Source organism: Stegostoma tigrinum, chromosome 13 (genome assembly GCF_030684315.1).
Source record: "Stegostoma tigrinum isolate sSteTig4 chromosome 13, sSteTig4.hap1, whole genome shotgun sequence".
Classification (NCBI taxonomy): domain Eukaryota; kingdom Metazoa; phylum Chordata; class Chondrichthyes; order Orectolobiformes; family Stegostomatidae; genus Stegostoma; species Stegostoma tigrinum.
This window is the reverse complement of record NC_081366.1, coordinates 32,417,764-32,442,181: the sequence shown is the minus strand read 5'-3', so window position 1 is coordinate 32,442,181 and position 24,418 is coordinate 32,417,764.

The window sequence follows — 24,418 nt, the reverse complement described above, 5'->3', positions numbered from 1 at the left end:
TTTGTCAGGGAAGATTTAAGCTTGTCAGTGGAGCAGGAACCTAACACGGATTCTAGACAAAATAACAATAAAGCTAGTAACGGGAGGTCGAAAAGTTGTAAATATAAGCGGAAAGCAGCAGAAAATACTCACAGGTCAATTTACAGAATAGTGTTAAAGAAAGCTGAACTTAAAACACTTTATCTGAATGCATGGGACATTCACAAATAGTTGAATTGATCACACTGGTAGATGTAAAAGGTTATAATTCATTTATCATGACAAAGATGTTTCTGTAGGGTGACCATGACTGGGAACTGAATATTAAAGGACATTTAATATTTAGGAAGGAGACAATAAGAAATCAGTGTAGTAGTGAAAGAGGATTTCTGATCACTGAAAATGACAAAGAATCGGGATGAAGTTAAGAAAAAGCAATGGGCAGTAAACATTGGCAAGAGCGGTTTATAGGCCATCCACTTTAATGATGAAATTAGAGGTATGCATAGCAAGGAGTTTTCAGTGATCGTAAGTGGTTTCAAGCTGCTGGTGTACTGTAAAGGTCTAATGAGCACCAGTGCACTGAAGGAAGAATTCTTGGAATATGTTTGAGATGGTTTTCTAAAACAATATGTTGAGAACCCAACGAGGGCACAGGCTATTTTATATGTAGCCTTAAGCAATGAAAAAGGACAAAAAATTCATTCATTCAACAAAAGAAACCAAAGAAATAGACAAAGTAAAACAAAATAGAAGTGAATGTAAAGTAGAAAGAGACCTAAAACTGGATTGTAAACAGTTTGACAGGAATATATATACATATAAAAATTTTTTGCAAAGTGGAATGTGATCCACGCAAGCAGCCACAGGAGCATTTATTACCGGAAATGAAGAAATAACAGAGAAGCTAATTGAGTACTTCGTGCCTGACAAAGTATAAGGATCTTCACAGTACTAATTAAGATCCAAGTCAAACAAGGGTGTCAAATTGAAATAAATAATTATTAGTTAAAAAAGTAGTATTGAAGGAGTTAATGGGACTGAGATGTTGACAAACTCACAGCACGCAACTACCTTCATCTACAGTGTTGGAAGATATTTTACAAAGATAGTGGATACACTGGTGATCAGCTTTCAAAATTTTATTAATTCAGCAATGATGTGTGCTGTTTGGAGTACTACAGACTTAGCCTCACTGTTTAAGGAAGGAGCAGGATAGAAAACATCAAATTGCAGACCTGCAACATTCCATTGAAATGTGTGGTTGTGTGCACACAGACACCTCAAAGATCCGTGCATGGCAATTGGTGTTCCAGTGTGGATCACAACATTGCTGTTCAGTTCCAGAACTCAGTGCTGTGCATGGAACTCACTGCAAACCCGTTAACCTATCATTCGTTGTAGAGAAATCTGTTATATAGAATGTAATGACTGGATATTTAGAAAATACCTGTCTGATTAGGCAGCTGGATTTACAAAGGGGAAACCATATTTTACATAATGAAGATGACACTGACTGAAGATGTTGGAGAATGTTTTTTTCTCCTGACACTGACTTCCAGGTGGATGATCACAGCAATTTGTGCCCTGATGCTGGTAAACCTTATACGTCAGGGCACTGCTCACCATTCCAATCTCTAGCTACTTTAGTCACTGCATCTTTGAAATTCTTCATCTCTGTCTCCTTCTAAGGGTCAGCTGTCAGCCTTTGTAGTATCTCACAAATGGTTCTGTACTGCATCTCACAGATCATTAGTGTCCTATTTATGAGAGCTGGAAATCATTCAATTTATTAATTACATACTTAAAGATCAGTGGATTTCAACTCCATTGCTGGATTCCCATGGATGCATTTGGTTTTCAATGCATCAAGTGGATCACCATCAAATAAGCCACTGGGCTTTTGAAGATGCAGTTCTGGTGCCTGAATTGGTCGAATGACGCTCTGCATTAAACTCCTGTAAGTGCCTCATTAAGCTCTTCATAACATGGTACTTCAAAGAGGTGAATACCTTGAAGAAGTGGAAAATCTGGAACAATACAACCCTTTGAAGAAGAAAGAAGAAGTTGGAGAACTCAAAAGTGCTTAGTTTCACATGAAGCTGCCTGGGTCCAGCATAGAACCCAAGAGTCATGTCAGAATACCATCATCACTATAAACTTAACAAGAATGGCGTGGTCTAGAATCAATTGAACTGCCTGTAAGAGCACATCCAGCGAAGATACAACCTGAAACAGATCCACTTTACTACAGAAGTAAGATGCATACCTGTCCTGAGGGTTTGCTGACCTCCTTGAAACACCATTTCTTCCTTTCATTGTCTCTTCCCCCTTTTCCTGTTTCGCTGTTAAAGACTGGATTCTCACATGTCTAAATACTAGAAGAAATGTGCATTTACAGTGAGGCAAACCTCAATGAACTACTTCATGCTCTGCCTTAGCTACTTCTACAAGATGCTTTCTTTCTGGCCACAGACAATGTAGAGACAGTCTACTCATTTACATCTCATTGCAGCAGAGAGGTACCGGATGATTGCTTTCATTATCAACTAGTAAATTTTATTTGTTTTGCCAAATATCTAGGATAATGTTTGGAGATAGACTGTCAAAGTATGCTTTGTGTGCATTTAATAATACATAGAACATAGAACATTACAGCACAATACAGGCCCTTCGGCCCTCGATGTTGTGCCGACCTGTCATACCGATCTGAAGCCCATCTAACCTACACTATTCCATGTACGTCCATATGCTTGTCCAATGACGACTTAAATGTACCTAAAGTTGGCGAATCTACTACCGTTGCAGGCAAAGCGTTCCATTCCCTTACTACTAGCAAGTTTTGAGAAGATTTGTAGCTCAGGTTAAGGTTCTGGATGTGAGTTTGCTCGCTGAGCTGGAAGGTTAGTTTTCAGATGTTTCATCACCATTCTAGGTAACATGATCAGTGAGCCTCCAATGAAGCGCTGGTGTTATGTCCCGCTTTCTATTTATCTGTTTAGGTTTCCTTGGGTCGGTGATGTCATTTCCTGCATTGGTGATGTCATTTCCAGTTCTTTTCTCAGAGGATGGTAGATTGGCTCCAAATCAATGTGTTTGTTGATGGAGTTCCGGTTGGAATGCCATGCTTCTAGGAATTCTCATGCGTGTCTCTGTTTGGCTTGTCCTTGGATGGATGTGTTGTCCCAATCAAAGTGGTGTCCTTCCTCAGTGATAATGGGAACTGCAGGTGCTGGAGAATCCAAGATAATAAAGTGACAAGCTGGATGAACACAGCAGGCCAAGCAGCATCTCAGGAGCACAAAAGCTGACGTTTCGGGCCTAAACTAGGCAGAAAGCTAGCCACCAGGATACATGAACATCAACTAGCCACAAAACGACATGACCCACTATCACTAGTATCCTTACATACAGATGAGGAAGGACACCACTTTGATTGGGACAACACATCCATCCTAGGACAAGCCAAACAGAGACATGCACGAGAATTCCTAGAAGCATGGCATTCCAACTGGAACTCCATCAACAAACACATTGATTTGGAGCCAATCTACCATCCCCTGAGAAAAAGAACAGGAAATGGCATCACCAATGCAGGAAATGACATCACCGACCCAAGGAAACCTAAACAGATAAATAGAAAGCGGGACATAACACCAGCGCTTCATTGGAGGCTCACTGATCATGTTACCTAGAATGGTGACGAAACGTCTGAAAACTAACCTTCCAGCTCAGCGAGCAAACTCACATCCAGAACCCTTACTACTCGCTGAGTAAAGAAACTACTCTGTCCTATACCTTTCACCCCTCAATTTAAAGCTATGCCCCTCGTGCTCGCCGTCACCATCCTAGGAAAAAGGCTCTCCCTATCCACCCTATCTAACCCTCTGATTATCTTATATGTCTCAATTAAATCACCTCTCAATCTTCTTCTCTCTAACAAAAACAGCCTCAAGTCCCTCAGCCTTTCCTTGTTAGACCTCCCATCCATACCAGGCAACATCCTACTAAATCTCCTCTGCGCCCTTTCCAAAGCTTCCACATTCCTCTTATGATGCGGTGACCAGAACTGTACACAATACTCCAAGTGCGGCCGCACCAGAGTTTTGTACAGCTTCACCATAACCTCATGGTTCCGGAACTCGATCCCTCTATTAATAAAAGCTAAAACACCGTCTGCCTTCTTAACAACCCTGTCAACCTGGGTGGCAACTTTCAAGGATCTGTGTACATGGCACCGAGATCTCTCTGCTCATCTCCACTACTAAGAATCTTACCATTAGCCCAGTACTTTGCATTCTGGTTACTCCTACCAAAGTGCATCACCTCACACTTGTCTGCATTATACTCCATTTGCCACCTCTCAGCCCAGCTTTGCAGCTTATCTATGTCTCTCTGTAACCTACGACATCCTTTGTCACTATCCACAACTTCACCTACCTTAGTGTCATCTGCAAATTTACTAACCCATCCTTCTATGCCCTCATCCAGGTCATTTATAAAAATGACAAACAGCAGTGGACCCAACATCGACCCTTGCGGTACACCCCTAGTAACTGGACTCCAGGATGAACGTTTCCCATCAAACACCACCCTCTGTCTTTTTTCAGCAAGCCAATTTCTGATCCAAACTGCTATGTCTCCCACAATCCCATTCCTCACATTTTGTACAATTGCCTACTGTGGAGAACCTTATCGAACGCCTTGCTGAAATCCATATACACTACATCCACTGGTTTACTCTCATCTACCTGTTTGGTCAAAATACTGTAAGCTTCCTTTGAACCGAAAGAATATACAGTACTTAAGTGCAGGCTTACAATTGTCTTTGGGACCCCATGACAGTTACGCTTGAATAGGCCTATAAAAAGTTTGCTAAAGAGACATTTTTTAAGTTTCTACAATCCTATAAAATCATTGTATAAAATCTTTGCTTAATTGAACACCATTTTAAAATTACAAAAGATTGCATGCACAAGGAATTAATACTGGTGCATGTTCCCCTGGAGCACACTTGTTTGTGAACAAAAAGATATTTGACTAAAGCATGGCCGGGTGGATTTCCTTCGTGGGATGCTGTGCTTTGGTATCTTGATTTTCTCTCACTAGATGAATGACTAATTATACTTGGAATCAAAATTGAATTGCATGTGTATCACATTTGTAATTTTCAGTTTGTGTTTTCCCCATTCATTTGGATTTTCCTTTTGATAAGGTGAGAGGGATGATGTTTTAATCAAACAAAAATCGATGTAGTAGATTAAAAAAATACCCACAATGACCCACTTTATGTAATTTGATTAATATCATTATGAATAAATACCTCCAGCAAATGATTATGTATCTAATGCCTAAAAGGGTTAACTAATTTGAATAATTTTTCTATTAATTGGCTCCACTTAACACAGAGCTAATATGCTGTTAATTTAAATACATTATTTTAATAGAATCTTACATTGTAACGGTATGTTTCCAACAAAATATGGTTGCTGTTTTGAAGATTACCATAACTGAAGAAAAGATAATTATTATATCATCTCAATCTACCACTGTTTTTACTTTATTATTTATCGGATGATATTCTTCAATTCTACAAATCTATCATTAAATAATTTTGCTTTTTAATACCTTAACTTTTAACAACTACAAATGTAATAGGAATAACAACGAAGCACTCATTTCTTCCACGTGAAATCTGATTTTAATCTCCACTCATGAGGTTGGCTTTAACTAACTGAATATTCCATTTGTCAAGTCAACCTCAATTGTGGAAAATCACAGCATTCATGGAGAGTCTCACAACGTACGTAGATCATGACAGCATTTTCACATCCTATATGTTCCTGATATTAATACTGCAGTCGGTGATTCATTTGTAGGCTGTGAAGTTGGACTTTCTTGTGAGATATGAATCATTGGTTAGAAGTCCCTTCACATGAAATATAAATACATGAGGAAAGTCATGAGGAAAGTTGTCACACCTGAAAGTTGCATTTCTGTTGACAGCCATGAATAAATGCTTATCCTTAATTGTGATCAAAATGTGTGAACAGATTGACAGCTAGGATCATTTGACCGCTAATGTTATCTATAAGTTTGCACATTAATCTTTCTGACTTGCCGCAGTAGTGGATAAAGGAAGTTTCATCGGCTTGCTGTAATCATGGTTGTTACTCATATATTATCATTTGGGGAGAATTTGCAAGCATCACCAAGATTCAACATTTTTAACATGCTACTTGTGTAAACATATGTGTCAACATATTTAGTCATTGTTGATCATTAATGATGTACAAATGTAAGTTAGTTTGCTCAAACTTTATTCAGATCACATTTCACATTTTGCGATATTTAACTATAATATACATCTTATTGCTTACTGCCACACAACATATTACAGAAAAGGAGAATTACGGTTTGTCCTACAATAAATATACAAGAGCCATCAATGCACATTCAGAGTAACTGTTCTTATTTATTTACCTATTTTGTTCCTGGGTCAAATATAACATAGTAGTATGAAACTTCCATTACAAAAGCTACTTGCCATTCTCAGATATAAATACAGCAGTTGGACCATGTCTGTAGCTACTGATTGTTCAACAGTTTCTCACCTCCAGCATTGGTAACCTGGTCGCAATAAAATGTTGTCTCGCCCTGACCATTCCTTGAGTTAAGTGCTTATGTCTGCTCTTTCATGCCCAAGGAATGCTGACTTAGTAGGATATCGCAGAGAGCTGGTTGGGTCATCATAGTAAAATGCTGTTAGGTACTGCTCTTATCTGCTAAAACTGTTTAAGGTAGATAGCAGCCAACTTCCCCACTGCAAAAAAGTCCTCTTTAATCCCTCTTCCTTGTATCCTTCACCTTCACCTCAAACAAAAATATTAAGGATATCATTGACTTCTCTGTATTTAAGATCAAGACCATCTTATCAGCTATAATGGGAACTGCAGATGCTGGAGAATCCAAGATAACAAAGTGTGAAGCTAGATGAACACAGCAGGCCAAGCAGCATCTCAGGTGTACAAAAGCTGACATTTTGGGCCTAGACCCTTCATCAGAGAGGTGGATGGGGAGAGGGTTCTGAAATAAATAGGGAGAGAGTGGGAGGCGGACCGAAGATGGATGGAGGAGAAGATAGATGGAGAGGAGACTGTAGGTGGGGAGGTGGGGAGGGGATAAGTCAGTCCGGGGAGGACGGACAGGTCAAGGAGGCGAGATGGGGTTAGTAGGTGTGACATGGAGGTGCAGCTTGAGGTGGGAAGTGGGGATAAGTTAGAGGAAGAACAGGTTGCCTGAGACGGAGACAGAGAGGTCCAGGAAGGTGAAGGATGTGTTTGAGATGGCCCAGGTGAACTTGAGTTTGGGGTGGAAGGTGTTGGTGAAGTGGATGAACTACTGTAGAAGTACACACCCCTCACCTTCCTGGACCTCTCTGTCTCCGTCTCAGGCAACCAGCTAGAAACTGATGTCCATTTCAAGCCCACCGACTCCCACAGCGACCAAGAATACACCTCCTCCCACCTACCTTCCTGCAAAAATTCCATCCCCTATTCCCAATTCCTTCGCCTCCGCCACATCTGCTCCCAGGATGAGGCATTCCACTCCCGCACATCCCAGATGTTCACCTTCTTCAAGGGCTGCAAAATCCCCCCTGCAGTAGTCGAGAATGCCCTCGACCGTGTCTCCCGCATTTCCTGCAACTCATCCCTCACACCCCGCCCCTACAATAACTGCCCTCGTCCTCACATACCACCCCACCAACCTCCGGATACAACGCATCATCCTCCGACACTTCCACCATCTACAACCCGAACCCACCACCCAAGACTTTTTTCCATCCCCACCTTTGTCTACCTTCCGGAGCGACCACTCTCTCCGTGACTTTCTTGTCTGCTCCACACTCCCCTCCAACCCCACCACACCCGGCACCTTCCCCTGGAACCGCAGGAAGTGCTACACTTGCCCCCAGACCTCCAACCTCACCCCCATCCCAGGCCCCAAGATGACTTTCCATATCAAGCAGATGTTCACCTGCACATCTGCCAATGTGGTATACTGTATCCACTGTCCCCGGTGCAGCTCCCTCTAAATTGGGGAAACCAAGCGGAGGCTTGGGGATCTCTTTGCAGAACACCTCCGCTAGGTTCGCAATAAACAACTGCACCTCCCAGTCGCGAACCATTTCAACTCCCCCTCCCATTCCTTAGACAACATGTCCATCATGGGCCTCCTGCAATGCCACAATGATGCCACCTGAAGGTTGCAGGAACAGCAACTCATATTCCGCTTGGGAACCCTGCAGCCCAATGGTATCAATGTCGACTTCACAAGCTTCAAAATCTCCTTTCCACCACTGTATCCCAAAACCAGCCCAGCTCATCCCCACCTCCCTAACCTGCTCTTCCGCTCACCTATCCCCTCCTCCCACCTCAAACCGCACCTCCATTTCCTAACTACTAACCTCATCCCGCTTCCTTGACCTGTACGTCCTCCCCAAACTGACCTATCCCCTCCCTATCTCCCCACCTCTACTCTCCTCTCCACCTATCTTCTCCTCTACCCATCTTCGCTCCGCCTCCCCCCTCTCCCTGTTTATTTCAGAACCATCTCCCCATCCCCCTCTCTGATGAAGGGCCTAGGCCCGAAACGTCAGCTTTTCTGCCCCTGAGATGCTGTTTGGCCTGCTGTGTTCATCCAGCCCCACACTTTGTCATCTTATCAGCTGTCTCTGCTATAGCTCATTCTCTCCATTATCCCAATAGGCTAACTTTCTGTAAAAATTGTCCCATTTTAATCCTGAATTTACATTTTCCTCTAGTTTTTCTCCTAGCCCCCACATGCCGTCTGTGAGCTCACTTTACTGCTTCTTTTACCCTATTTCATGAAACTGTTTCCCTTCTGCTTCCGTGTTAGTGAATGAAATAAATGGTTCTCACCCTTTAGATCTTGTTCTACCCTTTAAATCTGCTTTCATCCCCAGCTTCTCAAAAATCCAACCCTCCACCTGCTGCTCATGCACACTACTGTCCCATTGCCAACTTTAGCCTCCTCTCCAAAGTGCTTGAACACAATGCTGCTTCCCAAATCTATTTGCACATTTCTGGTATCCTAGCTTTTCTCTCTGAATAGATTTCCATTCTTTCCACAATGCCAACATATTTCTTTTCCAAATCATAGATCAGATTCTATTTGATTGCGATAAAGAGAAAGTTTCCCTGTTTGCACTTCTCAACCCATCAGCAGCCTTTAGCATGAATAACTATGCCTTTGTCCTCCAATGTCTCTCCTCTGTTATCCTGTTAAGTGTACTTGCTCTTACCTGGTGCCATTCTTATGTTTTATTCATAGCTGGAGTCTCACTTGCATTGGCTTCTGATCCTGCTCCTGCTTCATTATCTCTGGTGTCCTCCAAGGATCTATCCCTGGCTTCTTTCTATTTTCCAATCCAGATGCTGCTTCTTGGTGAAAGCATGTAAAAGCACTGTGTTTGTTTCCTGGTCCCACCATCTTCACCATGCTTTCTCACGCTGACTCTATCTCAACTACAGCACCCTCCTGTCATCAAGGCTCATACCTCACTGCTCTCACCATCATAAGTGACATCTCCCCTCACTTATTCTCACCTCCGTCCTTAAACTCTTCTGAACTCTAACCCTGCATACCCTATGTGCTAGTGCACACCCACTTGGGCCACCTCAGGTCGTCTGCCATACCAACATCAGCAATGCCACCTGCCTCAATTCCTCCCTTTCTATTATTCCAGGAGAAAATGACCCATACCAGGACTGAAAAAGTGGGGAGCAAATATTGGCTCTCGCCTGGCTAGGACTAGGATAACTCATGCTGAGATGCTGAAGCCTCCATGCCCTGGCAACCAAGTAAGAAGCATTTTTCTTTGTTCCATTACCTTGCCATTACCCACTTTGGCTGCCTCTGTGGACAGGTTGGTGGCTGCCATGGAGAGCATCCCGCATCCTCAGGCTCTGCTGAATTAGCACAAAGAATGTGGTCCATTGCTCCAGCCAGTGGTGCTCAGTATCAATAGCAAGGCGACAAGGTGTTGAAGAACCTTACAACTGGGCCAGGTGACCATTCCTCATGAGGAGACAATGATACCAGTAGGCACCCAGCTGGAGGAGGAACCACACAACCCTCCAGAGTGGTTAGCACTGCTACTTCACAGCTCTGGGAACCCAGGTTCGATTCCAGCCTTGGGCTACTGTCCATATGGAGCTTGCACATTTTCCCTGTGATTGGGTGAGTTTCCTTTGGGTGTTCTGGTTTCCTCCCACAGTCTAAAGGTGTGCAGATTAGGTGAACTGGACATGCTAAATTGTCTGTAGAGTCCAGGTAGGTGCAGGCTAGGTGGGTTAGTCACGGTAAAATTCAGGGTTACGGGGATAGGGTCAGGAGCCTATGTCTGGGTGTGATGCTCTTTGGAGGGCCAGTGCAGATACAATGAGCTGCATGGCCTCTTTCCACACTGTAGGAATTCTATGATTCTATGAAATCTTCTCAGGCCACTAGGGATGGCCAGGTTGTCCATTTTAATAAGTAAATGAATGATGATTTATTGTTACTTGTACTCTACAATAGCAACACAGTAAAATATATTGAAAAGCTTCGACTGTTGCTATAATCTGGCACCATGTTGAATAGTTTAAGAATAAAAGGAATAATAAAAGAGCTGCAAGAGAGTCCATCTTTAGCCTACCACCTCCACGATGAGCCCTGAGCCCTGCGCTAGCTTCACTAACAATGCCTTGCACCACCACCCCTCCACCATCTGTTATGGACCCACTAACATCGAAGTCGCCATTCTTCAGGTGTCATCTCTTCACCATTAGGCCCTTCTCACCAATGAGCACCCATGCCAGGTCTTGTGCTTGACCCACATCGGCCCCGCAACTAGGAGCCCCTGGCTCTACTGTTGCCGCCACTTCGCCAATAATGAGGAATCCCTGACTCTGGCCCTACTGCAACCAGGAGCTGCTATCACTACCTCACAGACATTAGGAGTCCCTGTTCTAGACATACGACACTGCCACCACTTCAGTCGATGTCTGGAATTACAGCTCTGGCCTACCATAGCCAGGAGTCCCTGGCTCTGCTGCCAGGCCAGGTTGCCACCTCATCCAAAGTCCCACTCCTTCTGCCCTCCTTTACAATGTTACCTTCGCCGCTGCCGCTGGCAAGAAGAAGATGAAGAGACGGGAAAAGGAAAAGAAAGAAGACAAAAATGGTAAGGAAAGAAGGGAGGAAATAGCTAGTCTGGAGTGGACGGGCACATGAGCCCAAACGCTGCCTACCTTGCCAGCGTCACCGTCATGAGAAAGGTTTCCATCCTCGCAACCACCTGGGAGCTCAAGCTGAGGTGAATGACCTGCATCTGGACACTCTGGACCACAAACAGCCGTCAGAGTTGCCTCAGTAAACTTTTGAGACCAACAGACACTGCTTTAGGCAGACTCTCTCCTCCCCAACTATGGAACAGGACTATAGTGAGACATAGTGGGGAGGGAAAGAAAGAAGACCTTCTGAGGGCATGTAAGTGGCATGGGTTAATGGAAATGAGTTCTCATATTTGTAAATAAGTTCATTTTTCAACTTCAGCCATACTTATGAGTCTCGGTCTTGCCACACCAACAATATTGAAGGCATGGAACTCACCCATTCTTGCGCTGCACAATATTCAAGAGCCCAAGGTGCAAAGGCCCTACACTGTACACAGGCAATAGGTAAATTAGAGGTGATTGCTACATTATGAAACATTCTAACTGGCTCACTACCATTCATGGGATTCATTCATAATATTGTCTAATATGGTCAAGTTTGATCAGTGTAAGGATTTAGACTGCACACAGTAGGTCAATACCTAAGGTTCACAAGCATGTATTACCACCTGGTGGCTTTTGGCTTCAGTTTATGTTTGCCTGTGTAATACTGCTGCTCATTAAAGGGCCTCACATCACTCAAAATTGAAGTTTATTTTTTAAGAGGACAAAATACTTACCCTACTCACTCCAGGTATGGTTTCAGCCATTTGCGTCTTCATTGAATACTTGTTATTTATGGCACGATGGAAGGCAACAGCAAGTTGGTCCTCAAACATGAATCTCAGGCTTAGACTCTTTGTACTGGTGAACCTCCAACATAAATATTCCCATCCTGGTAGCCTGTCTATCAATCCTTTTGTCATTGAACTCTCCCAAGTCCCCATCCAAACCATCTAAGTAAGTCTTCATCTGCTCACCACCACCTACTCCCAGCTCCAAGTGTCTCATATAGTACCTTGCCCTCCATGAAAACCAGGCTGTAGCTTAAAGTGAATAACAACCCCTCCTTCTTTACCCCATTTCCTTCCATATGCTGTTATTTCCTCCCTTACATATTGAGTTGCTCCCTTTTACTACCTTAACTCCATCATTCTGACTCCAATACCCTGGTATTAAATTTCCCAGCCTCTCTCTGTCTGCATTGGCCCTGATAAACTCTCTTGATTTCTCGTGGACAACATCTGAAACTGAACATGGAGCACCCCTTTCAGTGACTTAGCAAAACAGTCCTGAGCAATGAGTGACCAAATCCGCAACAAATATTTCTGTACAGCTCTCTACAGTGTCGTTGTTTCCCATACTGGGTGGACTGGACTGTATCCATGGGGCTGACCATATCCCACAGCCCAGATTCAAGTTGTACGGATCTCCTAGCCATGACCTGGACGAGTTAACTGATGGCACCTCAGTGCCTGGACTAACGCTGAAAGCTTCCCTTGATTAACTGAACCATACCCCTCTGACTAAAGGGTATCTCTGTGGACTTGACTGAAGACTATCTCCTTTAAAATTTGGAGACATGGCTGTTAGCTTGCAGTGTGCAGGGTGTTTGGCATGTTGATGGCTGACATGTGGAGAGATGTGAGATTGGTGTCTAATGGCACCCTACAGCAACTCGTCACCCTTTTTGACCGATGACTGTTGATAGCCATGATAAGCTGCCTGGTTTTGTGCCTGTGATAAGTACATAAGACAAGGCAGAAGCAGTTCAGAGATGTGTGATAAGGCTGGTATGTATTGGATGCTAATGTCCTAGAATGAAGGGTGTGAGTGGCTGCTCTGAGACCTTGACACCAGGGGTCCAGGATGCATGTCCAGAGGACCAAGTGGCAATCTGGATTTTTCTGGTAGTACCCGCTCTGATTTTCACGTTGGGAATTCTTGGTGTCTAGTTTCTATGCAGTGGATCAGATGATGGGAGAGTGTTAATAAGGAGGTGAGATTCAGTAACAATGAGTGAAAATGAGCAATAATCTCTGTTAATAGGCCTCTCACCACTCGCGAGTGATAATGTTGTCTCAATATTCAGGACCTAGTTCAAAATGCTAAACCTGTCACCTAATCTTCACCAAATTTCTGTTTTGAACATTGGGCCAAATTGCTGGGCTGCTATTCATTACCCCCTTGTGGTCTTCTGAACACCCTAAAAAGTTTTCAGATAATCAGATTGGAAAGCGCTTTGCCTGCAATGCCCTCTCAGTCACCAGTGAGTGAGCTTGATTGGTCCTGGATTGTGTGACCAAACAGTCAGGGAAAATACTAGATCCTTTCTTCTGCAGCTGTTCAGTCTCCATAAACACAATGAGATTTTTGGAGACAATTGAGGATCCTGTTACCTTTAATCCCACCAGATGATTTTGAATGAGGAAATTGATCCCGTAGGCAGACACACTAGGTATGACTCATACAGTCACTGATCCTAATACACCTCCAGATGAACTCACTAAAGGTTAGTGGGCAGGTACCCTCCTTAAATTTCCTTTTCCAGCTCCTTGGCATTTACTGAACTCCTGGTAATAAGGTTTTTCCAGCAGTGAAGTGTGGCTGACACCTGTATACCTCTGTGATTTTATTGGTGTGTTCAACTCATCCTGGGCAAATACGGCCACCCTTCCTTTAGACCCAAATTGTGGTAAATCTGAGAGATTTGTTGAACTTCATCTGCACTCTCAGGAGTGCCTTTACAGAGATCCACAGGTACAGTCAGAGCTATAGCCTGATTTTCTATGTTCTCTGATTAACTGGCATTCACTGCAGTTTGTGTATGTGCCCTGAAAAATTCCATTTTCTTTCCTGTAACCACCAATAGTTGGCCCAAACATTCCTTACCTTTCAGCAATTAAAACACACAGTCTAATTAGATTCATCTCTCATCTCAGCACCACCCTTCCTGTCCTAAGGAGCGCTCCCAGCACTTCCCTCTCTCCCATTGGTTCTCAGTTTCCTCTCATTCTACCCTCCCATTACCAATATCCTTTCTACTTAGTTTCTTGCAGAACAGGGTTTTGCGGATCAGCTCACAATCACTAACCTGTTTGGCTGTCTACCTTGAGTCAATCACTCTCTGTTTCTCCAGTTGCATTCTTATTGGGAGTCGGGTAGAGTTTTTCAACTCTCGAAGGAAATTTGCTTGTAAAATTTTTTTTTGTAAGTGGCTCCTATCCGCAGTGCCCATGTCATTGATCAAAAGCAAGCTACCCAAGGCTTTCAAATTCTAGGTACATCTTGTCGGGCTATTTCCGGAAGGTACAGAATGTTTGACAGTATGTTTCTGACATTAACGGCTATGAGCTATAGATTTTTTTAGTTACAGTGCTTTTTAAAGACTCATTTGAAATTAGAGCTGGAATTAGACAAAAATATCTGTAAATACTTCAGAGATATTAGGAACTGCAGATGCTGGAGAATCTGAGATAACAAGGCGTGGAGCTGGATGAACACAGCAGGCCAAGCGGCATCATAGGAGCAGGAAAACTGACATTTCGGGCCTAGACCATTCATGGTTCTGATCCATCATCATGGCAAACAGCTAGTAACTGTGTAATCTTCAAACTCCTAGCACCAGCCACACCCCTGCCCCTCTACCTTAGCCCCAGCTTTTCATTATACATTTTGACGATTTACATTTACATTTTTGTTTGTCTTCCTCTTTCTCCCTTTTCAGGTCCAGTGACCCTTCTTCAGAACTGAAATTCTCACTCTCTTTTGCTTCTGCTTTTCCTTTATGTCCTTTGCATGCTGGGGAAATGTTAAAACATCAGCTCAACAAATGAACTCTTTCAGCTTCCATGAAGAATTTCACAGCGATACCCTCTATTATTGACATGACAACTGTTCAACACTCCATTCAAGAATGAATCAGTGTCTGTAGATAAAAAAAATTGCAAAAACAAACTATGGTGAATAGGAAGGAATGGTGATTTCCCCAGAGCCCTGGTGACAGAATTACTATTTCTGGAGGTAATGGCGCTACTTCTACCTACTCCTCAGCTTGAAGCTTCTCCTCTGCAGACAATGACTGCAATCTTAGAACTCCAGCAAAAAGTAGCATTTCACTATCATCAAAATAGGATAAATTTGAAGACTCAGGAAATTTGAAACCGTTTGACACACATATCAGGAAGCTTCTCTGTAATATTGTCAGCCCCACTCTTACTTGAAAGTTTAAAATTAGCATCAAGCATTTCCTCCACTCACATCAGGAAGTTTCTCTGTAATATCTCAGCCCCAAACTTAATTGAAAATTGAAAATTTAAAATTAGCATCAAGCATTTCTTCCACAACAGCCACCCTGGTGAGAGAAAGGACATCTAATTTCGTACTTCTTCAGATACTTGCTCTGTGGTTAACATTTTCCATCAACATTCTTTAATCTTCCTAGATGTGGTGTAGCATTTGCACACTCTAATGTTGTCTGTTCATTTTCTTCTGTTGCTAACATTTCTAACATGTGAATTCCTGTCTGTTGCTTGATGGTGATTTGTGATTGCCAGCTTCTATGAAGCCAGGTTTCCCCTGTACATGTTCCAGATAATTTCACTGTGGTGCAGAGTGTTGATTATCTGCACAAGTTCTTTGAACCTCTTGCTGCATGAACAGCACCTCAGCATTTGCCTGAGACTTCACTCAGCTTTGATGAGAATATAAGTGATACAAAATGTTGTGACGTGTCCATCTGAGTCACAAAGCAGTACTATGCCACTAGTGGTGTGTGTGAATCATTTGCAGCAATTCTATCTTCTGCTGAATTGCTTCCAATCCCAGTTGCACTGAGTGTTCTGGGGCTGGTACAGCAGAGTGTTTGTTAATAATTCTGCACGCTGCAAATCACTAGTTATTGTCAAATCTTATATGAGATGATACTCTATTCTTTTTATTCTTTCCTTCAACTCCCACCATTCTGTTTCAGTTGCTCGTCCTGCAGCATTTTCCCCAATGAACTGAAAGACTCCTGCGTAGTTGATCTAATTTATGTAGTTATATATTTTTAACTTATGCAGCATCTTCCTCAAACATCTGCCAAGCAAATGTGCTTCTGTGAATTTCTTTTTCTGGAACTTTTATTTCCTTATCTAGTCATCAGAGCATTGCTGTCTTTAGTAGGTTGAACAGACAAGTTCACCTCTTTATCACTTTCTTCAGCAAAATGCTGCTTCTCAACAGAGATCACAGAGTTTTGATCACCATTTATGCTGTCTTCAAAGTGCAAAGCAAGATTCAGGATTTCAACCTCCAATAAATCATCAATATTACATCTTTGTTCTCTTACTGTCTTTCCTGAAAGAGGTAAGTTATGATCTAGCTTGTCATCATGTATGGTTGGTTTATTTCTCTCTTTTGCTACATCTAGCCTCATGTTGAAGAGAAGTTAAAGGTTCACAATATCTTCTTGTGGTCATGGGGGTGGAATTCCTTTGATGAAGACAGATTCACAGCATAATGAATCAACTTCACTTTCTTTTGCAAATGATGAAGGCTCAAAGCTACATAATCATCTCTGACGGAGAACATGAAAGAAGGAATGATATGCAGAGTATTAGAGATCTCTGTCTGATTGTAACCAAGTATCATTTATATAAGCCATCGCAGCATTAGTTCAAAACCTCCAACACCCTGAAGCTGCATGGCAGATGGTCGGAGAAACTTGGATTTTAGCCATGTTGTGACATTGGAAAGAATAGATACACCCAAATTCAAAATTAGCTTCCTGCCTTCGCTATGATGTCTGCATATCAGAAATCATCTTATGGTCTGTTACCTGCTGCAAGAAAAGCAAATTCTGCTCTTCAGCATCATCATTTATTGGATACTTAGCTTGTCTTGAACACATTGTCCCATTGACGGAAGTCACCTGCTACTGTAAACTACTAATAGAAAATAATCTTTCCTGTGGAGTATGTGATACTCAGAATTATAGGGAAATTTTTTTGCCAATGGGGTTTTCCACCACAATGTGGGCAAAAAGTGATATTAATGACTATGCCTGTTTCTTCCAGTGCTGTGAGCTAGTAGGTGTCCTAGGTGCCATGATATCCCTTCCCAGTGAACTTATATAGGGTGGTTTTGCTGAACCTTCCCTAGTTCTGTACAAGCATCATCCCACAGACCAAACTGTGGATCAAAAGATCAAGAAACTTCTGCCTAACTCACAGTTTCTTCTGTGACACCACCACCTCCCTTCACCCACCACTAGCATCCTGGTGCAAAAATACCATCAGTTTCCCTACAGATTGCATATAAGAATATACTGATCTGAACTTCATCCAATTTCTGAATAAATCCAGAGGAGATGTGATAACAATTGAAACAGCGATAGCTAAAGTCTCTAACTTGGCCCAGGAATTTTGGATGAGATAAAAGATTTGTCCATTTTTCAGTGTATCTAATATCAGTGCCAAAAGGAATTCAGTCTCGAGAAGTATGATGTTATGCATTTGAGGAAGACAAATAAGCAAGGAAATGCAAAATAACCAAAGGATATTAAGAGGTATAGAAGGAGATAGAGACCTCGAAGTGTATATTTTCTAAATGGGGAAAGGCTTCAGATACCTGAAGGATAAAGAAACTTCAGCGTCCTTAGTCAGGATGTTCTTGAGGCTAACATGTAGGTTCAGTTGGCAGTTTGGAAGGCAATGCAATCTTAGCATTCATTCTGATAGGGCTAGAATACAATAGCAGGAATGTACTGCTGAGGTTGTATAAGACTGTGGTCAGACTACATTTGGAATATTGTGAGCAGTTTTGGGCCCTATATCTATGAAAAGTTGAGCTTGCTGGCCTTGAAGAAAGGCAGTTCACAAGAATGATCCCTGAAAGAAAGGGCATTCATATGAGGAACACTGAGGACTCTGGGTCTGTATACAATGGCATTTGGAGAACAAGGGTGGATCTCATCAAAACTCACAGATACTGAGACGCTGCATAAAGTAGACATGGAGAAGATCTTTCAACTATTGGACAGAATAGGACCTGAGTGCATAGCTCCAGAGTGAAGAGATAAACATTCAGAACTGAGTTGAGAAGAAATGTCTTCAGCCAATGAATGGTGATTTTGTGGAACTCATTGCTGCAGAACTCTATGGAAGCAAAGCCATTGAATGTCTTTAAGACTGACATAGTTAGGTTCTTGATTATGAAGGAGATTGAGTGTTTTGGGACGAGGTCAAGAGAATAGGTTGTAAAGCACATCAACCATGATCGAATGGCAGAGCAGACACAATGGACTAAATGGCTATTTTGCTCTCATATCTTATGGTAAATCCTATGTCCAAAGGTCCATGAAAGTGGTGGGATAGTTAGATATGGTTTCAAAGAAAGGGTTGGGATTCTTTCTTTCATTGGGCAAGATATTGTATACAAATTGAAGATGTAACATTGGAAGTAAACAAAAGATTGGTTAGGCTACAGCTGAGTTTTGTGAATAGTCCTGGACACCATATTTGGTATGACATAGATCGGATTATTGAGACATGGTAAGAGACATAATTGCTCGGGGAGATTTAAGAGAAGGTTTACAAGAACATTGTCAGTTTATGAGGAAAGATCGGATTGACCTGAATTGTTATCCATGCTATTTATTGAAAAACCTTGAGCAAGACATCCCTCAAAAGCTCCAACCTCTCCTTGCAGTTCAATGTAATGTGTCATTTTCTGACATCACTGATTGTGCACTCTAACTAGGAGCGTACAGTTATTAATCCATAAAGTAATAGTGTCCCTAACTCTGAGGCAGAAGGTCTGGGTTCAAGTCCCACCTGCTCCAGAGGTGTATCATAGCACCTCTACTCAGATTGTTTAAAAATATATAATAATCCATAAAGTGCAATTAGAAATTGTATCTGATCTCCACTGCTTGCCCGATGAATGTAAAAGTTAATAGTTAGTTCCTGGAAATCCATAGCAAAATAAAATTTGATCAGGGTGACCAAACCATGGAATATATTCAGACTTAGTTTAGATAATGAATCAGCAGTGTCTTTATACCTGACAATTTTTATTTTCTTTGATGTGAGTGGAAATCTCACAAAGCTCTTCAAACTCCCTTTCTAGCTATACTGTTGACATATTTACACCACATAGATTACACTGGTTCACGATGACTGCTTACCGTCAAGTTCAAAGTGCAATTAGGAATGGACCCTAAATACTGCTCAAGCCATCAATGTTCAACTCCCATGAGTCAATTAAAATATATCAAGATGATAAACATATAATATAACATATAAACAAGATAAATGTATTTCTCTCAATTACAATCATCACGTTTGCCATTATGTATCTGATCACTCAGAGAAAACAATTCAATTTAATTTTCTTTATCAAGCTATAATTAATTCAATGGATTCTATAAAGTGATCAAGTATGGCTCTGGATATTCCAATGCCAACATAAATTCTCAAGTACTTAATTACTGTGCATATTCAGGTAGAAGTAAACTTTGGGGAGCCATTTTTTTCTTGGCAAATAGTTAAGGGGTTAATCCTTACATAGGCCATATAAAGGCTTATTTTCAACTAAAAAAATCCCCCCAACCTTGACATACCGAATACACCTTTCAAAGAATCCACATGGTGTTGAGAGAAGTGGCTTCCTTACCTATTGTGGCTATTTGTTGTCTGTCCTTTTCTCTGTTTTTATTAAGGTGCCTTCTGCAACTCCATACCCAGGGAGTGGAGGCAATGCTATTGGTTGGGCCTGCAGATTCAATGCTGCTCAGGAGCCAGGGAGGGAATAGGAAGGTCAGCATACTTAAAAATGTTGTGCTGGCATCTCCCTGCCCTTGCCCTACAGCACACATAGTGGCCTGAATGGCAAGGACTATACCCCACCTCCTCTCCCCAGGAAACCTGAAGTTCTTAGATTCATTGAGTCATAGAGTCAGACAATACGGAAACAGATCCTTCGGTCCAAAAGACAATACGGAAACAGATCCTTCGGTCCAACCAGTCCATGCTGACCATAATTCCAACTAAAATAGTCCCATTGGCCTGCATTTGGCCCATATCCCTCCAAATATTTCTTATTCATGTACTTATCCAAATGTCTTTTAAACACTGTAAGTGTGCCCACACCCACCACTTCCTCAGGAAGTTCATTCTACTCATGAATGTAAAAAAATTACCCCTCATGTCTTTTTTAAATCTTTCTCTTATCACCTTAAAAATATGGCCACTAGCCTTGAAATTCCCCACCCTGGGGAAAAGACACCTGACATTCACCATCATGATTTTATAAACCTCAATGATGTCACCCTTCACCCTCACACGTTCCATGGTAAGAAGTCCAAGCCGATGCAGCCATTCCTTATAACACAAATTCTCCATTCCCGGAAACATTCAGGTAAATTTCCCTGAACCCTCTACAGCTTAATAATATTCTTCCTATAAAAGAATGACCTGAGCTGAACACAATACGCCAGAAGAGGTCTCACCAACATTGTGTACAACCTCAACATAATGCCCCAACTCCTATACTCAAAGGTCTGAGCAATGAAGGCAAGTGTGCTAAATGCTTTCATAACCATCCTATCCAAATGCAATGCAAGCTTCAAAGAATTATATACCTGAACCCCTTGGTCTCTCTGTTCCACAACACTACCCAAGGCCCTACTTCTAACTGTATAAGTCTTGCCCTTGTCTGTTTTACCAAAATGCAATACCTCACATTTATACAATTTAAACTCCATCTGCCTCTCTTCAGCCCATTGACCAAATTAACAATATCTCTTTGCACTCTTAGATAAACATTGATTGAGTGTGCAAGACTTGGTGAATCGCTTGCTTTAAATTTTCTCAGGAAATTGGTCCCTCCCTCTTGCTGCATGTAACCTGTTTATTTCCCCACTCTGATCTGACAGTTTCATATCTTCACCAAAAAGTTCAAGATCAATCTACGTTCTACCTGCTTTAATTCACAGGTTTACTGGAGGAACTGGAGTCAGTGTAGCTTTTTTGTGAACGGTAAGTTGGTGTTTTATTGTAATCGTTGAGGTTATACTTTGGTTCGGAGAATAGTGGGTTTGATCCCTGAAAAAGTGGGGCTCACTTCCACATACAGTATTTGAAAGCTATTTTTTTTTAAACCGAAAATCATGGTGTCAAATTTTACACGAGATTGATTTTTACATGACTTTTTGAAGTTATGATTTATGAAATAACTGTACAGAGGTTGGAGTCCCATCACCGAATTGCACTTTACTTACTAGTGCATAGTACACCGACTTAGACTCAGCCCTCGACTAAGGAGATTCTAACCTCTTGGTTATATTGGTCAGACAAGGCCTTCCTTAGTAACCAAGGTCAATAATCACACAAAACCAGGTTCTCGTCCAACAGGTTTATTTGAAAATGCAAGTTTTTGGCATTGAGCTCCTTCCTCGGGCATAGTGTGACAGAGAGGGTAAAAGACACAGGATTCATAAGCAGAAAGGTAATAACCCTAAAACTGGCTACTATTTGTTGCATCTTTAATCTTTAATGAAATAATTCATGTGTGTGTGTGTGTGTGTGTGTGTGTGTGTGTGTGTGTGTGTGTGTGGATGCGTGTATACCTGTTTATGTGAGAAAGAGAGAGTTACATGTGTGTATGTTTGAAAGAGAGTGAGTATGAAGGAGTGTGTGTGTGTGTGTGACACAGACACATACACATGACACACACACAGACACACACACACACACACACGACATGCACACACATAGACACACACAAACACACAGACGCGCACACACACGACACATGCACACACACAGACACACACACGAAACACAGACACACACACACATGACACAGATATACACACACACACACACACACACACACACACACACACACACACACGCGCGCGCACACACACACACACACACACACACACACACACACACACACACACACAGACACACTTGCTCAAAAAAATTCCTGAGCCCAGATTCTAAGCAAGACCTCACACCTAAAATGCATTATCTGACCTGAGATGTCACCTCTTGTATACATCGATAAAACCTTTAATTATCTCGGGACAATGACTTGAAAGGAATCTAGATTTTACATTTTAATCATTAATCTTCTTCCTAATTTAAGATTCAACAAGAAGTGGCCAGTTTTAGGGTTGTTACCTTTCTGTTTATAAATTCTGTGTCCTTTACCCTCTCTCTCACACTATGCCTAAAGAAAGAGCTGAGTGCTGAAAGATTGTGTTTCCAAATAAACCTTTTGAACTATAACCCAGTGTTGTGTGAATTTTGAACTTGTCCACACCAGTCCAACACCAGCATCTCCACATTATTGGCCCAGGTTAACAATCACAATCAAGAATCTCGTAGTCAATGAAGTCCACCTGGTTCCAATCACCACACTACATGGATACGTAATTTCATTCTGCATTGCAGATTATTACAGATTCCTGAACTATGATTCTGTAAGTTCCAATTAATACTACTAGCAATGCGGGTCAGAAAAATCTAGGTTTGAGAGCTAGAGTTTAGCTTTCTTCATTCTAGTTTTCTCAAGGTAGATGCCACATTTGTATCAGTTATGATTCCAAAAATATTAGAAAATTTACATTTGCAGCCTTTCGTATTTTTCCGGAGAGATGTTTGCAAACTGGGATGAAGGAGTCAAGATACTGTCCTCACAATCCCCTTCTCAAACTGAGCCTAAAATTGCCCCATATGTGGTTGGTTTATTTGGCTGCAGTGCCTCTGCTCTAGGAGCTTTATATACAATTCTTTCTCATTCTACCCTAGCACTCTCTAACTTCTCATTGAGTCTGAGGATCTCTGACTTTAAAGTGGACAGTGAATCATGAATACAGTTAACCAAATTCAAAGCTCCAAGTAAACACATGGGAAAAAAAACTTCATAAAATTCTAATTTCTTCTTTGACTTTTCAATTTTCATTGACTCATACAACTAAAGCATTAGTACAGTGAGGTGTAATCAGTGTTGGCTGATGTTTTAACATTAAGAATGCCTCTCACAGTGCCATCTGCAGATGTAATAGATATTGCAATTGAATCTAATGGAGAAATACTAGGTAATTGACATGGTAGATTGTCATTACCATCAACAATCATTGTTAATGAGTATGATTGTCCTCCTAGGAAATTCCATGTGATTTGTCAGGCTTTCTATGTGTCCTTGTGTGGCTGATGAGCCTAATCTTAAAGATGAATCTCTGACCGGGCATTTAACAAGTGTTTCTGGGTGGTGGAATTAACCCTTGACCTTGAGATTGTTAGCATCCCTTTCTCCAGTTCCTTCTCCATATTTCCTTTTGCTGAAAGATGTTCTTGAAGAATTGTATCCCTTCAAACAGGAGCTTTCTCCCAGTTAGTTTCTTCTGAATGAAGATCTCCCACACATTGACATCTATTTGCATTTCTTGAATGAGACCTTCAGGAAGTCTTTGTAAAACTTCCGTTGCCCTTCTTTTTTTCAAGTGCCTTCCTTGAGCTGGGTGAAGAAGATTGGCTCTGATGGTTGGAACTGAAGACTCATGAACATGTAGCCAGCTAGTGGAGTTGGTTTCGGATGACCATGGCCTCCACACTGGTGCTATTGGATCCTTGAAGAATGCTGATGTTAGTACACCAGTCCTTCCAACTGATGCAGAGAATCCATCACAAAAACCATTGATGATACTTCTGAAGGACCTTGACGACACCTGTAGTTGATCATAACATAATTTAAAACAGAGGATAGTATTTTACAGAGGAAAAAGGGACCCCAGTCACTGGTTGGAGAGCTGGCATGAGCACCACACTGCCTCGTTTAGGGAAAGATCACTGAATCTTCTCCCACTTAGTCACTTGAGAAACTAATGGCATTTCTTCAGCATGATCCTGTTGCGCACATGTATATGCTTTCTGGCAAAGTAAATTAATCAGTAACAGCAGAATCTTTTTCTTGTATGAGTTGAGCAGCTGTAAATTTTACTGGTGAATTTTGTTTCCAGAATTTGCCTTGATTGATGTCTTATCAACAAGGCAATGCTTCTTCACTTGTAATCTCCACAAACTGTAGGAATTTATCTCTTTGTCATACTTGTACCAGGGAATCACATGACTTTATTTCAAGATCTACTATTTCTAATCAACTGA